Source organism: Cyprinus carpio, chromosome A6 (genome assembly GCF_018340385.1).
Source record: "Cyprinus carpio isolate SPL01 chromosome A6, ASM1834038v1, whole genome shotgun sequence".
Classification (NCBI taxonomy): domain Eukaryota; kingdom Metazoa; phylum Chordata; class Actinopteri; order Cypriniformes; family Cyprinidae; genus Cyprinus; species Cyprinus carpio.
In genome coordinates this window covers 23,095,508-23,112,036 of record NC_056577.1, presented here as the reverse complement: position 1 = coordinate 23,112,036, position 16,529 = coordinate 23,095,508, and positions in this window count along the sequence as shown.

Sequence of the window (16,529 nt, the reverse complement as noted above, 5' to 3'; positions counted from 1 at the left end):
GGTCTGGATGACAAAATTACAGCACCTCAGCACTAAAACTAGCATTTTAAATGTCATCGATTTTTTCTGCACATACTACTGTGGCTTTCTGATTAGCACTTCTTAAGAGGAAGACAAAATTGGCAGCTTTCAAGAGAGCAAGTTTGATGACTCAAGCATCTATAAAAGTCAGGCATGCACAGTACTATTGAATGTTACATGACAAGCTAACATAATAAAAATTCTCCTCTAAAGATTCCGTTTTGCTGAGGACTTATATTCAGAAAATGACCTGATTAAGTGAACTAAATGAAAATGCTAAATCTTGTGGAGTTTTGACATGATGCTGGAGAGATTAATCTCAAAGAACACAACAGCACAGAATGTCTTTATCTAATGTATTTTTCCTCAAACAAATTATTTTTATATAAATAAATAAAATAAATAAATAAATAAATAAATAAATGCAGATCATGTAAAAGTGTTCAGGTTAAACTAATGATCATGAATATATAAGTGGAAAAACCCTCTGAGAGTGAAGTGCCCATATGAGTCATCATATTTCACTTAAAGATAAGGTAAACTAGGGCAAAAGGGCAAATAGTTTGTTCAACTACACTGAAGAAAATAGAAAAATCTTGGCTGACATGTTTTACAAATGCTTAAGGATTTAAAAAAAAAAAAAAAAAAAAAATACTTATTGGCACTTATCTCCAGAGGACAGGTGCTCAGGTTTGCAGTAAATAAATGCTACCCAAGGCAGTTTTCTGTGAAATTGGCACGTTTGGCATAGCACTGAAAATTTGCCATAAAGCAGTTTATTTTAACCAGGTTGAGGCCTCCAGAATGCAATCAGATTGTTGTTTAAGAGACATTTATATACAATTGCCTTAGATTATATGTGTAACTGAAAAAAAGATGACTGATATCTCCATGAATAGCCTGTGAACGTGACTTGAATGTCCTTCACCTAATAAGTGACTGGGTTCTTCCAGCAACACAGCACATAGTATTACTAGCTAAATAACCTTGTTGCATCACACTTTACAAATTACATGTCTGTTTTACATCGAATACCATCCATCAAGACAAAACTGATGCTTGTACAAAATCCAAGTGGATATTTTCTGGTTGAGAGATATGATAAGATGACAAAGATGTTTTAAAAAAAGAATAGGGAAAGCATTATTCTTTCTGTTCATTTTAATATACTCAACAGTCTTTTATGTCAAATATGAGAAATATGACCGGAAAGTGACAGGGGCCACTGTGATGAGTTCGGTACATTCCCAGCCCAAAAGGCCATGATTCACAGCAATTTAATTGGAATAATGTATGAAATGAGTCATGCTTGCAGCCAGGAACGTTAACTCCCAGCTTCGCCAGTCTTGACAGAGATCAATATACCTAACCTCAATTCAAGAAAACATCCTTTAATGGATACCCTGGGGAACCATGCCAAGCTTCTACCCTTCACTTATTTATTTATTTTTTAATTTGTGCGACTGTAGTGCACACTTTCTAATTACCCACTGGAGTACAAAGGGGTTTGTGTTAGAATGCAATTTTTAAATCCCACCACGCTAAACAGTGGCGTTTTATCATCTTCATTTAACTTGTGATGTTCAGGTTTATTGTCTCTTTCATGCCTTGGTAGTTATGGGGGAACATGTTCAGACAAGTACCTTGTGCTGTGGTAAAGATGTTCTCAGACTAACAGCACAACATCTTCCATTTATAGAGAGCCTAATGCTTGAGATTAATGAGGTGTTGCAATGATGGCATAACATAATAGAGTTTTAGTACAATAAGTGACATAGTTTGAATCTCTCTTAAAATTGCTAAAACCAATGTGACCTTTGGAGACAGTCTTTTACTTCTCACTTTCTTTCATTTCAGAAGGAAATTAAATACATGCTTTTAGGTCATTTAGGCATGACAGGAGACTGTCCTTCTCCATTTTAGATGGAGGTTTTCACACCATAGCTGATTTCTGCAGATTACATTAAAACCCCTGATGAATGGGAGGAAAAAGCAGTCAAAATAGGAGGCCAGCATTTTACATCTGAGCTTTTATGTGAGATGTAATTTTGTTTGGGTGCTTTCTTTAGAATAATAAGAGATAAATGGGCTAGTTTTGAGCAGTTGGGCGGGTGTTGAAAACCTGGCAACCCTGTTTTCTATAAACCTAAAAGATCTTCATAGAATATGTCTTCATAGGTTTGGGATCCAGTTTTTACACAGGAACTATAATTGTAAATAGTTAAACAAATATATCCTTAAAATCTGAAATTTTCCAATGTTATCAACTGCTTATTTGCAAAATTATTAATATTACAAAATGGACAATTAAAGCAGAGAAATGGACAATTCTGTTTTAAAATACATAAATAATTTCTCTCAGCAGTCAGACAAAAAACAAAAACTATGTTAATTCTCACTGCATTTAATGTGGGTTGTATTTTATTTGACCTTGCTTTAAAGAAAATGCTGGTTCGTGTTGGCATCTGCCTAATTTGACAAGCTAATATCAATTTCAGATGAAATTGCAGCCAAATGCTGTAGAATTTGATTGGTTAACAATGAAAAGAAATGAGAAATCTTTTCTTAGAATGACTGCATGGTTAGTTGAATTGAAATATTAGCATATAGCATTGTTTCTCTCATGCTGTGTACTATCAGAACTGACCTGTGACCCAATTTTGGGTCACAACCCAACACTTCAGAGTCACTGATCTAGATATTACAAAATGAGATGTTTAATAATTCATTACATGCACACTTCACAGAGTATACTATGCACAGACATTGTTTACATGCAGACACCAGTGTTATTAAGACAATTATTAGCCACATTTACACATCAGATATTTGTTTTATCATAGTCTCTTTGCTGTTTTACCCATAGTGCAGAGCTTGTGTTGAAATAAGCAAACACAAAACAGTATTTTCATACAGCCCACATCAGTTATTCATTCTGGAATACTATTATTTTTCTATGTCTACTTTTTATTACCGCATTGAATTTCCTTTCACATTGATATTATAACGAGTACCTGTATCCAGAAGCCACCCATGCTGGCTACATCCTCTCATTTGTATTTACTTTCTCAGCTTAGTGTCACATATTATGAAAGGATTAGGTATGATTTATGTTTTCCAATTCATGAAACCGAACACAACTACTAGGTATTCCAAACCCGTACCACAAACAATATATATCATTACGTATATATTACATTACATTGCTTTCAACCCGGATGTTAAAATGTGCTGAATATTATCTAAACGAATACAATCCAGCCAAACATAAACCAAAACTCAAAGAGTACCTTTTGTCTTTACTCTCAATTGCTGCAAGCATTGATTTGCCAAAGTCTTTCTTTCTCCTTGACTCGTGATGTGCCCCTTTATAAGATACCTGGCCAGACTCCCCACTAGTCAACACTCCACCGACAGGCAACATGCTCAAAAGCCAGAACTGTCACCACCTCACATTCGCTCTTTAATCACTCTGAGAGGGAAAGGAGGGTGGGGGATCTACTTTGGAACTGTCACTGTGCTCTTTTTCATACTTTTATGCAGCCATTAAAGCGGGCAGATGGAGCAGGCAAATCAACAGCACACAAGAGAGGCTTTGCAAATCCACCCTCGCCGTATGCTAATGACTAGTTAGTGCATTCCGATTTCACCTGTCATTTCAATGCTGTTTAGGGTTAACTAAAAGCAAGAAGGCGGCTATTGTGCCATGTGGATTATTTGGTTTGATTACCGAGGGAAGTATTTTTTACTTCAGATGGCCTAACACAAGTGTTTGTGATTGGAGTTAATCGCACGCCTGCTCCTAATTTGTATTTCAGACTCGCGACTGCATCGAAGAAATTACCGTTCCAAGGTATAAATTATATTGTCAGACTGCGGGAGCTGAGCGACTCGACATGTCATATTCATCCAAGAGAGAATGGAAGTGAGAAACACAGATTTGCTTTTTATTAAAGGAAATCACTCTAAGGTAGTCAGATCATGTGCCACAGGCCTTTATTATCCTCTTCTCATGTCCAAAGCATTATGGTAGGCTTTGAGCATTTGCTCCAGTTATTGTGAAAATGAATAAAGGGATATCACAAAGGAGTAGTTTACAAGCAATAATCTATACTTATGAAATGAATCAGTTACACTGGATCAATGATACTCCTCTTACCCCAGTGTTACTCTATTCCATTAAATGTCATTACAAGTTGTTTGTGTAAATAAACTCAGACTGACTAAAAGAACTAAGCATGACTGATGACCGCAGAGTGTCTCTACGCTCCGATCGTGAGCCGAATGAATCATTTGAAACAGTAAATTAGCAGTTATGTCAATGATTTTCACTCACCACTGTTTCCAAGTGCCGAGAGATTTCACAGTGACTGGCCCATATACGTTTCACAACCCTCGGACACTTCACTGGGACCTTCACAGTTCAAAAGTGGCTACGCTGTTGTCAGCGAGTATCCTTTGTCGTGAGAGTCACTTTAGCAATCATTATGGAGAAAAGGTTAATTAAATTCCACCTGATTACAAGCCACGCTTATGTACAGACGACTGGCATACAAATATGCTTTTGACTCTCTTGCCCAAGCTGACTGCCTGTCACAAGCCTGACGGATCAATGGTGTTATTCATTCATGCACAATGGAATCTATGCTGCTGTCCCCTCACGGTGCCACATTCAGTGGATCTCTTACTACAACACATTAAGCACCAATTACTCACTAATTAAAAGAGATCAGCACATTGGGCTCATATGAGGAGCAAATTAATACATTTGATAGGATTAGCTGCTTCAGAGATTATTGAAAATGTATTCAACTATCAATGAAGGTGCACTTGTGTCTTGCAGGTAGTCAAGATTTGATGACTAATTGACCCCAATAATGAAAATGTTTGCAAAGTCTTACTGAAGAAATGTCAGAAACGGAAACATTACATAAGAGCCTGACATTTAACTGACTGACGGATTTCAACAGAAGATGCTTTTTCTTAAACCATTTGGCAAATACGACCTTATTATACTACACAAGAATAAAGGAATTTGGCACAGATCTGACAAAAATGCAGTGCTGACGCACTTCTTTCAAAATTAAATTGGTTTTTAAAATATGAGGTGATATGATAGCTGATATGGCCATGATGTTCTTAAGAGCCTGCATGTCAGAGGAAGAATTTGATCTCTATCGGCCGCTCTACCTTAAAAAACGTCAGACGTAAAGTGCTGCTAGCTCATAAACAGAGATCAGGGTTCAGATTGCTTGATCGGTAATTCGGCAGAGCTAATCTCCCCCTGCAAGAACCTTCTAAATACTCATGCTGTAAATACTTTGAATTAGATTTGTGTCGGAAGAAATAAAATGCTATTTCCATACGGGCTCAAAATGCAAGCTGGCATTGAAAACGAGAGCTAATCAGGTATTAATGTATGTAAATGTCAAGTGAAAAATAGCCTAAGCCCAAAATGCATTAGTTTCCCAATAACAGGAACAGGTCTCATTATATTACCTGTGCAAATGTCAAGTCCTGTGATGTCGAGATGACACAGCTGGGGAAAATGGAAGAAAGGACAAGAGTCAGCCGAAAAGGGGAGTGAAGGTTTGGCTTGTTTAGTGATGGTGTGTTAGCCTTAGGGCTTGCCTCTCTGTCAGTAAATTTTAGACGGGCAATGTCTTGAAACATGCACTGCACTGTCTAGATAATTTCAGTCAAGAGAGGCCAAAACAATAAAACCAACTGCACTTGAAATGCAATCCTGTTTAGCATGTTTATTTCCTCAAGGGGCATTTTTATACCTCTAGGTAGAGCTCATTTGTAGGGGTAGTACGGCTCTGCTTATCCGCCCTGAATACATGACAAAATACCATCAGAAAAGATGCACAAACTGTATGCTATTTTATCTTTTCAAGATCCATGTCTCAGCCATTCTTAATACATTTCACTAGATCTGTCACAGCTGGAATCAATTTCCACAGATACTGTACACTTTGGTGCCACTTGACCTTTATTAACAAGCATTGGAGGCACAAATACCCTGTTTTTGTTTGTTTGTTTGTTTTTTTAATTGTTTTGTGAGAACTATAAAATGTGTATTAAACTATTATGTAACATAAAAGTAACCTAGCATGGAAAGTAGGTTTAACTAGGGCTGTAAAGACATTAAAACAAACTAATTATTTGCATTAATTTCTGTGAATAATCATGATCAATCGCACCTTACACTTAAATTTGCAGTCAAAAATATACAGTAATTACACACTCAATCTCTACATTAATGTAGGATCAACATAAAGCAATTCTATTTAATATACTACTTGTTTCATGACATTTCTTTTCTTTAAATACATTTGATAAATGTTTTTATCTTAAATTTTGAGGATAAAATCACTAATTATAGTCATCTGAGAATCATTTATAAAATGTAATTAACTGCAAATTATCAAACTGTTGTTTTTTATTTATCTCCAACAACAATAACAATCATCCCATAAACCCATAATAATAACAATTTACAATTCTTATTTAACTGGAGACGGATCTCCAGATGTTTTCACTCTATCCACTTCACTGTTTGAATGAGAGATGTCAAAGTTTATTTCACATGATTTTAATGCTAAATAAGTTGTAAAATTACTAATTAAAATATTTAGTCTTGATATTTTTAAACAAGGTTTGATTCTCTTTATATGATGTCAGAGTTGCAAGTATTGATACTTCTATTCACGTTAACACCTGTGTGGCCTCATAGATCAATTTGTATCAACCAGTTAGCCAAATGAAGACTGCAACATGCAAGACAAATTGAGATAGCACAAATGGAACGAACATTTAACGCTTGCCACTGGAAGTGAAAGAAAAACATGATCTTAGCTTTAGGAAGCGAAAACAACAACAACAACAACAACAACAACAACAACAAAAAACAACAGTATACTACATTAATTAATTACTTTAACACATTAAACAGCTAATATTAATCACAGACATTAAAATTGTATTTTTCCCAGCCCTATTTTCAACTCAAGTGTCTGTCCGTTTTCTCATTTATAAAATATTGTTTATATTTTGTCTATTTAATTTTGATAACTATTAACTGTTAATTGCTAGAAGATTGCAAAAATCCTACAAATTAAGTTTCTAATTTGCATTTAGACTGCATTTAGTCCCATTTTTTGATAACAATGCTGCCAAACAGCAAACATAATTTAAAAAGGAAAAAAATAAATAAAAAATCTTATATAATATTTAATCTGTCCTCCTGAGGTTGACAATCATTTTCTAAAGGTTAAATACCCTATTAACTGACCTTTTTTTTTTTTTTTAGTTTAAAAATCAAGCCATTTTTCTGCTGTCTTTGTGAAAAGTGCCTAGCAGTGACTGGGAAGAAAATACACATGCAACACACACAACAGCAAATCCTCTTTTCATGATAATGGAGGTTGAAGAATCATGACTCATCCGTGCTGAGTAAGCATATGGGCTTTTGTGGTTAGGGTCACAGGATAAAGTGAATTTTGAGACCATACCATCATTTACATAACAACATGCATTCGGGCCTATATCTGATCATTTAAATGCCAAGCTTTTCCTATGAGGGCAGCAGAAGCTGGCTTAAATAAACAGACTGTTTCTGGAAGTGTTGTATGTTTGATCACCACCTAGTGCACTGATTTATGTCCTCTGGACTACCTCTGCATTGCTAATATTAAAGTTAAGGCTAGACAGACATTATGTATCTGATGTAATGTCTACACAAACTGTGTAAATTGCGAAAACTATGTGCAATGGCAATAAATTACTTCTCGTTTGTGTTAGCAGAGCTGAAATCCAATTTATTCCCAAAAGTATAATTTATAGTCCAGATGATGCAGAGTGAATATAAGGATTGTTGTGGTCGCCTACGTCCGTGCTCGATCTTGCTCTAAGACTGGTGTATTTTTTTTTTTTGTTATTCTTTCACAATATGGTTTTCTGAAAAGGATAAAAAGGAAAAGTAGGGTCTCTCCAAGTAATATGAATTTACTTTTATTATAGTCTGGCTGCATTAATATTTTCAACAGCAAGTGTTTTCTGAAATGCTGTGTGGTGTCTGAGGAACAATGACCTTGGGAAATATCCATAGCACTGGGAGGATGCATTTAGATTTGTTTGAAAGTGTTTCAGATGGCTATCGGCCACTCCAGAACGAGATTAAACAGAGCAAAATGATAACAGTATGGAACTCACAACAAATCAATGTCTGCTATGTGACAGGCCTAAACTCTTTTCTCTATAGACTAGTCCCTACTCACATTTTTTTTGTTTTTATTGTGCAGCTGAAAAAAAAAAAAAAAAAAAAAAAAAAAAAAAAAAAAAAAAAAAAAAAAAAAAAAACCCACCACTGTGGGTTCATTCGTTGTGATGTAATCTCTTGGCAGAGAATGTTAATCTCTCTGTCTCTCATCTGTCACAATGATGGATCTTATTGTTTCACTACTTTAAGCCTTTATCTTTCATTAAAGTGTGACATTTATTTCACAGTGTTTTCCTGCATACGGATGGCCTGAGTTAACACTGGGAAAATAAAGCCATTGAAATGGATGTCTTTCCAATACACAGAGCCTTTGGTAACAAATAGGAAATGTAGTCATTTTCAGATCTCCCTGGAGACATTCCTGAAAAAAATTAGCAAGAATGTTATTTTTATTTTTATTTTTTTGCACTGTTGCTGAAACGGATGGTAGATGTCCCTGGAGGCATGATTGAAAAATTCTGTCAAAAAAATTTAAATATCATTATAATAATTGTGTCTTGAGACTGCGAATCTGAGCATATTTTATCAGGTATATTTATTATGCTGGCTAATTTTTATTCTCTACATCCTTACAATGATTTAATGCATTGAGAATTTATGCTTTTACACATCTTTACCTCCAACCTGAAAAAATCTAGAGTTCATTGAACACATTTTGACCCTTTGTTGACAAATTATGAGGTATGCTGTTACAACTGAGACTGCCATTAAACGGCTTTTCAGGTAATTAAACATTAAAATGATTAATTAAACCACAAAAATGTTGAAGTCAGCGAACAAAACTATAACAAAACTTTTTTTTTTTTTGACAACAAAATTGCATTTAATAAATATGTAATAAAATTATATAATTAAAAATTAAAGCTGCAAGCAGCACTGAAAGGGTCCTCGCACACGGATCCACCTCATGCATGTTTGTGTTATTGTAATACATGAAATATCCTGTTGCCAACAGGTGGCGCTATGATTACAATTGAATTATTGGCCATTACATGTCTTCAGGCAAGGACTCTTATCAAACAAGTGCAGCTCAGACATTGCATTTTAGTTAGTGTAAAACATGACATACGTTACGTCCATAGGGACGTATAAGTTTTTTTTTTATTTATGTTATATGATTTGACTAACAGTTGTGTTTCCTGTGTGAGTATACTGTGTTCCCCTCTCTTACACCTCCTGCTCTCTGCTTGACAGTAGGGCTGGGCGATAAATCGATTTTATCGATTAACTCGAATGTGTAGTTTACATCGATTTGTTTGAATGAAAATCGGTTTTCTTTTTAACATCCGCCGGCGCTCCACTCAGGGCTCCCGTAGTTCAGAATGGGCTTAAGCATTTGATACAAGCTGTGTGTTTAGGTTTTTTTGGGGGGGATGGGGGGGAGGGGGTTACATTTGTAACACTTGTCCACGGTTCCTCTGACGCTGCTTCTGAATCTCTCTCCGGCCGGTGAGGTTTACTGTTAGTGATCCTTTTAAAAAATGTTGTTATGTCCATAATGTTCATTTCAGCCGGTTAGCCAGTGAGCTCGCTACGACGCCGGTGAAATTAAAAAAGCCTGCCAGCCCCTGATGACAACGACGAAGAAGAAGATTTATATTCTTCTTCGTTAGTTTTTATTGGTAGTTGGCATACAAGCTGAGTGATGCGCGATGCATTACCGTTCGCCACCACGCACGGTACAGAGCTTTTTTGCCGCCCCAGTCTGAAAGATTGAGAGGAAATGAAACAAAGTTATTTTAAAAAAAGATTCGGGGCTTTTGACAAAACATTTGGGGCTTAAGCCCAATTAGCCACCCCCCGCTCCGCCCATGGTATGAAGCTCCGCTACATTTCCCGCTGTATGGACGTGCGCTCAACTCAGTCGCTCAGCCGCACCAAGCAAGCGCCCCGTTAATATTCCGCTCACCTTCGCCATAAACCAATTCCCGCTCAGATCCTGCTCCGACATAAAATGTCTCTAGCAGGCCTAATGTTTACTGTTTGTACCGAAATTCTAGGATAATTGTCTAAAATTATGCATGCAGATAAATGGCAATTTTTCAAAACGAAATTCTTACATTCTTCTTAATTTTATTAACTGTATTAGGCTAATTAAAATGTATTTAATATATTAATCTAACCTTAGTAAACATAGCCTACCTAAAATTCAAAAACTGAAGAAGTGTATATAAATAGCTGCCGTTGTTATTCTTGTTATCTAACGGTGTAGACACAGTTAGACACTGTCTGCTCTATTTACAACAAGATGGAGATATAGACTAGAAAATATATTTACACTTGCTCTGTCCTACGTCCATGACACTGACTCACTGCGGAGTTGGCAGTTTTAATCTTAAAAGCTCTTAACACCGAGTGTGCACATGGATGGTTAGATGCATGATGGGCTAGTATAATCTTTCCAGCATTAAGGTGTTTTTTTTTTTTTTTTTTTTTTTATAAATCATCTTGTCTCAGTTACAAATTTAACTGGTAAATGATAAAGAATGATAGCCGCCTTTTGTATCGCATTGCATTGCATATCAGGGATGACAGATTGATAAAAAGACATGCTTTTTGTGCCTAGATTTAGCTTTTGATACTTTGCGGTAAAAGTGGCTCTCTGATTGACTCTGCCCTCTCAGTGCAGCTCCCATGAAAAAAAAATAAATAAATAGTAAAGACCTTTGACAGTCTTACAGACTGTATCCAGTATGATAAGAATGTTATGTTACATTTTATTTTATGTAACGTTTTCACGGTTTACAATGGCGGGACCTGCCATCTTGTCTTTTTGGCTTGTTGTTTCTGATTGCAATTAACCTGAAGGGGGAATCCAGATCAAATCCCAGAAGGTAAAATCAAAACAAAATAAAGTTAAAACTTGTTTTGAACAATTTCTTTGTCATCTGAATATATTTTAAGAATAGGGAAAAAAAAATCGTAAATAAAACTTAAATCTAAAAAATTGTTAAAAAATCGGGGATTTTTTTTTTAGGCCATATCGCCCAGCCCTACTTGACAGGCTCATGAGTGCCACCTGATTCCTGTTCAAGCTCAATAGCTGGAGTACAAAGGAACCCATAGAACTGCAGTCCAGGGAGAGAGGCTGACGTGTTCCGTGCTCACAACTACCATCTTCTAGTCCCAGTGTTGTTGTTATCTTCCATGTTCATTGTTTGCTTTGCTTGTAGTGTTAAAATAAAGCTGTTATGTATGTTGAGCAGAGTGTTTCAGCTGTTTTGTAAGTTGTATACTGTAAGTGGGAGAATTTTGTAGGGAGGTGGATGCCATTTATTTTGAAAACATTTTTCTCCTGTGTTTGAATTAGAGAGGGAGTCAGGGAAGGGTCTGTGTATTTTTTTTTCTTTTGATAGGAAATTTATTTCTTAAAACCCTAGTAAGAGTAAAAAAAGAGAAATGGAGTTTGATCTGTTGGCGTTTACTCTTTCTCCCACCACAGAAGTCTTCCATTATATGTAGAAAAAAGGATCTGCTTTTGATTGCAGAGTTCTTTAATTTAGAAGTACCAAGAGAAGAGAAAAAGCAAGTATTTAAGGATTCTCTGTTTGAACAGCTTGTGTGCAATGTTATTTTGCCAGAAGTTGAAGAACAACCAGCAGTTATGACAAATGCTGTGGCCAAGGAGGTTGCTTCTGGTGTAAATGCCACTGAAAGTGTTAACTTTGATCCAGCATTATCCATTCATTTAAAAGAATTAGGCCTTCAAGATAAAAAGCAGGAGAATGAAAATTTACGTTTAAAACTCAGAGTGGTAGAGGCAGAAACTGATAGAGAGGTTAAACTCTGTACTTTAGGTCGGGGGAGATGAGCAGGAAACCCATTCCCCCTCCGCGCTCCAGACCTTCCTCTACTTCTGTTTCTTCTGCCACGTCTTCTCCAGGTACACCTGTAGTTTTGAATGTAAGGGATGCTCAGGAATTAGATGTCAGTAAATACATCAAGCTTGTACCTCCTTTCGTGAGTCTGAGGTTGATGCATACTTTGTTGCTTTCGAGCGCGTCACAGGTAAGCTTAAATGGCCGAATGATATGTGGGCATTATTACTGCAATGTAGTTTGACAGGTAAAGGCTGATTTATACTCAACGCATCTGCAAGTTCACTTGGGTGCGCACGGTAAATATGACGTCATCGCTGTGTTGGCGGAGGTTCACTTTGAGTGCATGCGAACCCATTTTGCGTTTGTGCACGGAATTTTTTTTTAACTTTCCGCACTGCTCCGCATCCGAAGGTGGGTCTCATATTGGGGAATGACATGGCAGGTGGTAAAGTTTTTCCCAGACCTATATTGGTGAACGATGGTAAAGCTGTTGTTACTTCTAGTCTTTCCCAATAATTCCCATCTACATTTCCTGCATGTGCAGTGAACTGAGCACAGTCGAAAAAGTTTAAAGATGTTGTAAATTGTACCGACTTATTTTTGCAAGTGCCCTCTAAACTTCTCAAATGTGAGTTAATGGTAAAGCCTGAGTTTGGGGAAGGGGTTGACATAACACATATCCTGTTGCCAATAGGTGGCACTATTAATTTTAAACTGAATATTGGCATGTAGATGTTTTCAGGCCTGGACTTCTACCAAACGTGCAAATGAGACATTGCATGTTTAAGTTAGTGTAAAACAAGTCATTTCCTGTTTCCAGCAGGTGGTGTTATGATTATAACTCAATATTGGCCTTAAGATGTGTTCGGCCAAGGAGTCTTATCAAACGTGTAAAGTTTGGGGAGATCAGATATTGTATGGCTGAGTAATAACAGCTTCCTTTTCCATGATGAAACATCAAACCTTGTCAGGGCACCATGGACACGCACTTTAACAAAAACTCAAGATCTTCACTATTTAACATCGCAAAAGCCTTTAGATTAGACTGAGTCAGTCTAAATACAATGTTGATGTCATTAAATCTCTAGGAGGAGTTTGTTACGGCGTAAAACAAGTCACTTCCTGTTGCCAGCAGGTGATGCTATGACTGTAGCTGAATATTGGCATGTAGATGTTTTCAGGCCAGGAGCCTTATCTGAAGTTTGGGGCATATCAGACATTGTATGCCTGAGTTATAACAACTTCCTCTTCATGGCGAAACATTGAAATTTGTCAGGTCGACATGCACATCAATGAAAACTCGATCTTCGCAATTTAACAAAGGCTTTAGGTCAGATTGACCAAATTTGGTGTTGATCTGATTAAATCTCTGTGTGTAGTTTGTTAAAATGCAATGCCTGAAAATGGCAAAAACGGCACAAAATTTGCTGAGAAAATTCAAAATAACTGACTTCCTGTTGAGTTTCGGATTTTGCTCCAGGTTTTTGTAGGTATTGGTGTGTACCCACTTCTGAAACCCATATCAAATGTAAATTTTTGCGCCTTCTGTCACGAATTCAAAGTTTCATGAGTTTTCAGGCATGTTTAGACCTTCAAAAATGTGATTCATTTTGAAGAAGAAAGGGAGCAATTCCAATATTCTCTGAACATTGGTGCTCGGGCCCTAATTTTATATATATATATATATATATATATATATATATATATTATATATAATATATATATATATATATATATATACTGTATATAATTCAACTATTTAAAATTGAACATTCCTGAAATTTCTATATATCATTCCTAAAACTATAGGATTATATATAATATTATACATATAAATTGTTGGCTTTGAAACATCTTTACATTTTTCATGTGTTTAGTGACGTGGTTATTTTACAGAAAACAGGAAAAAAAAATATGTTGGTACAGGAAAACATTAAAAACATTCATTTTAGCTCATTTCAGCAAAACTCCATATGGGAGTGATATTGTTTCTAGCTGAATAATGTTCAGATCACTTGGATGCTGGGATATTCATCTTATTTAAATATTTCCATGTCACAGTGGCCGTATTTCTGTCCTTATATTAATAAAGGGAGATAAACGAGTGTGTGTTTGCAAATCAGATGAGCAAAGTTATGAATCAAATCTGTCACAAGACCTCCTGGAACCAGGGAAACCTTGAGTTTTCCTCAGAAAGAGGGCAGGATTATGACTAGAGAATCCCCATCCATATTGTTGACATAAATCAATTTGGTCTGCACTGAGGTTGAAATTTGTTTAGTGCCAGAAGGTAGGAAAGAAAAAAGAAGAAAAGAAAAAAAAAGGAAAAGAATTCAACAAGAGCAAGCTGTTGTAGTTCTTGGGAAGAAGAAAACAAGTCTATAGATTGATGCCATTGTGACAACGCAGATGCAATTCTGTAAACATGTACATATCACTTGACGGGAAGTCGGTAAGTAATTGTATGTCAGCAACAAAACAGACAATAAGAGCCAGACAGGCCTTAGAGTTATGCATTGAACAGCCTGCTGACTACAGGGTCACTTTTGCAGTCAGTGTGACAGCTCCATTAGTGTTAATGACAGTGTGTGATACTCCCTGAAACAACTATACCTGGGAAATAACATCGACAGCTGCTTCTGAAGAGAGCATTTGATTCTGAATGGGTATACTTCATGTTAGAGACTTCTATCGCCTTATCTCACTTGTTTAGAACAGTTTTACACGATGCAACAGATAATTTCCTGCAATATGCTCTTTTGTGATGTGGAAACCAAGTGGTCATGGTTTGTCTGGCTTGCATGGCGCAGTTAGCAACACCATCAAGAGCAAAAAGTCTTTCTGTATTGACGTCCATTCGGAAGTATTTGTGAATTATAATAGATATATGATATATAACATGATATGAAAGTAATATTATTAGTGCTGTCAAACATCACAATGAATCACATCCAAAATAAAAGTTTTTGTTTGCATAATATATGTGTATACTGTGTATATTTATTATGTATATTTAAATACACACATAGTATTTATTTAGAAAATATTAACATGTATTTATATGTGTATATTTATATTCATATTCATAAATAAATATATTTAATAGATAAACAACTTATTTTTTTAGGAATAATATATACATGTATGTATGTATGTTTATTTATATATACATAATACATATTTATTATGCGATTAATTATTTGACAGCACTAAATATAATTTAATATTGAAATATATTGTATAATACTATAGGGTCCAATGAAATCTGAAATACAAATGTATTATCAATCAAATGAATGCAATTTAACGATTTAATTAAACTTTTAGGATCTAATCAAATTCAATTAAAACATGGATGGGATATTGTAAGATATTTCTTAAAAATGAAGTTTTAATCAGCTATATTATTAGTATTATTAATACTTTGAGAATACATTCTGCTGTACAACAGTAATATATTTCTATTATAATCTCTTTAAATTAAACCAAACATTTGTTTTGGTGAGTTGCAGTGAAGACCTGTTTCTGGTGGCAGTTTTATCATATGATATTGTGGAACTCATATTGCCCTGATATATATTATGTATTTTCCTGCTTCTCTTGATTGAGTGAGTGATTCACATGGCATTTATGGCTCACGTTATTGGCACAAAAATGCCAGTGATCAGAGACTCTCAGGAATCAGATTTATCCTACATTATGACCTTCTCCCCACAGACTGTGGTTAAACAAAAGGCCAGAAGATTATGTTAGAAAATACCATGTTACCTTTAATGAATAAACATAGATTAAGTCACAGTGAGAGAGATGGATAAATCCACACATTTGGACACATTTGGTTTGATCCAGACCCCATAATCCTGATTATAAAAAACCTTTAAATACATTATAATACTGGTTGTTTAATGCTGTCCTATTTCCACAAAAAAGACTAAACTTTGTTGATCTGTCGCTATCCAGCCGCTGATGGTTTACAGAGCTGTGTTTTACATATTCATTGAATATGTAAGCAGTGCACTTAGAAGTATTATGAATACCGCTTAACGTTACTGAGTCGACATTTTGCACAGTTGTCATGACTATGATTTTATTCACAGGCAATCCAGGGTTTTAGCTGCTGATGGTGCTTGACTGAAGTTGAAGTGTGAATTACTTCTAATGTGGAGGGCATCCCTGTTCAATGGCCATATGGTGACTGCATGGGAAGATTCTGCATATATCAAGAGAAGAGACATAATCAACCTGAAATAGAGGCTCATTTCAGTTAGAGTGCAGGGTGGAACTCCTTTGGTGTCTATTCAAACACACTGTCACGAAGTAGGTTTAAGTGGCTACCTGGGTAAGCTTGAGTTTAGCTTGAGCCTGCCCTGGATTTTCACTGTGATGAAAGTGGATGTATTTTA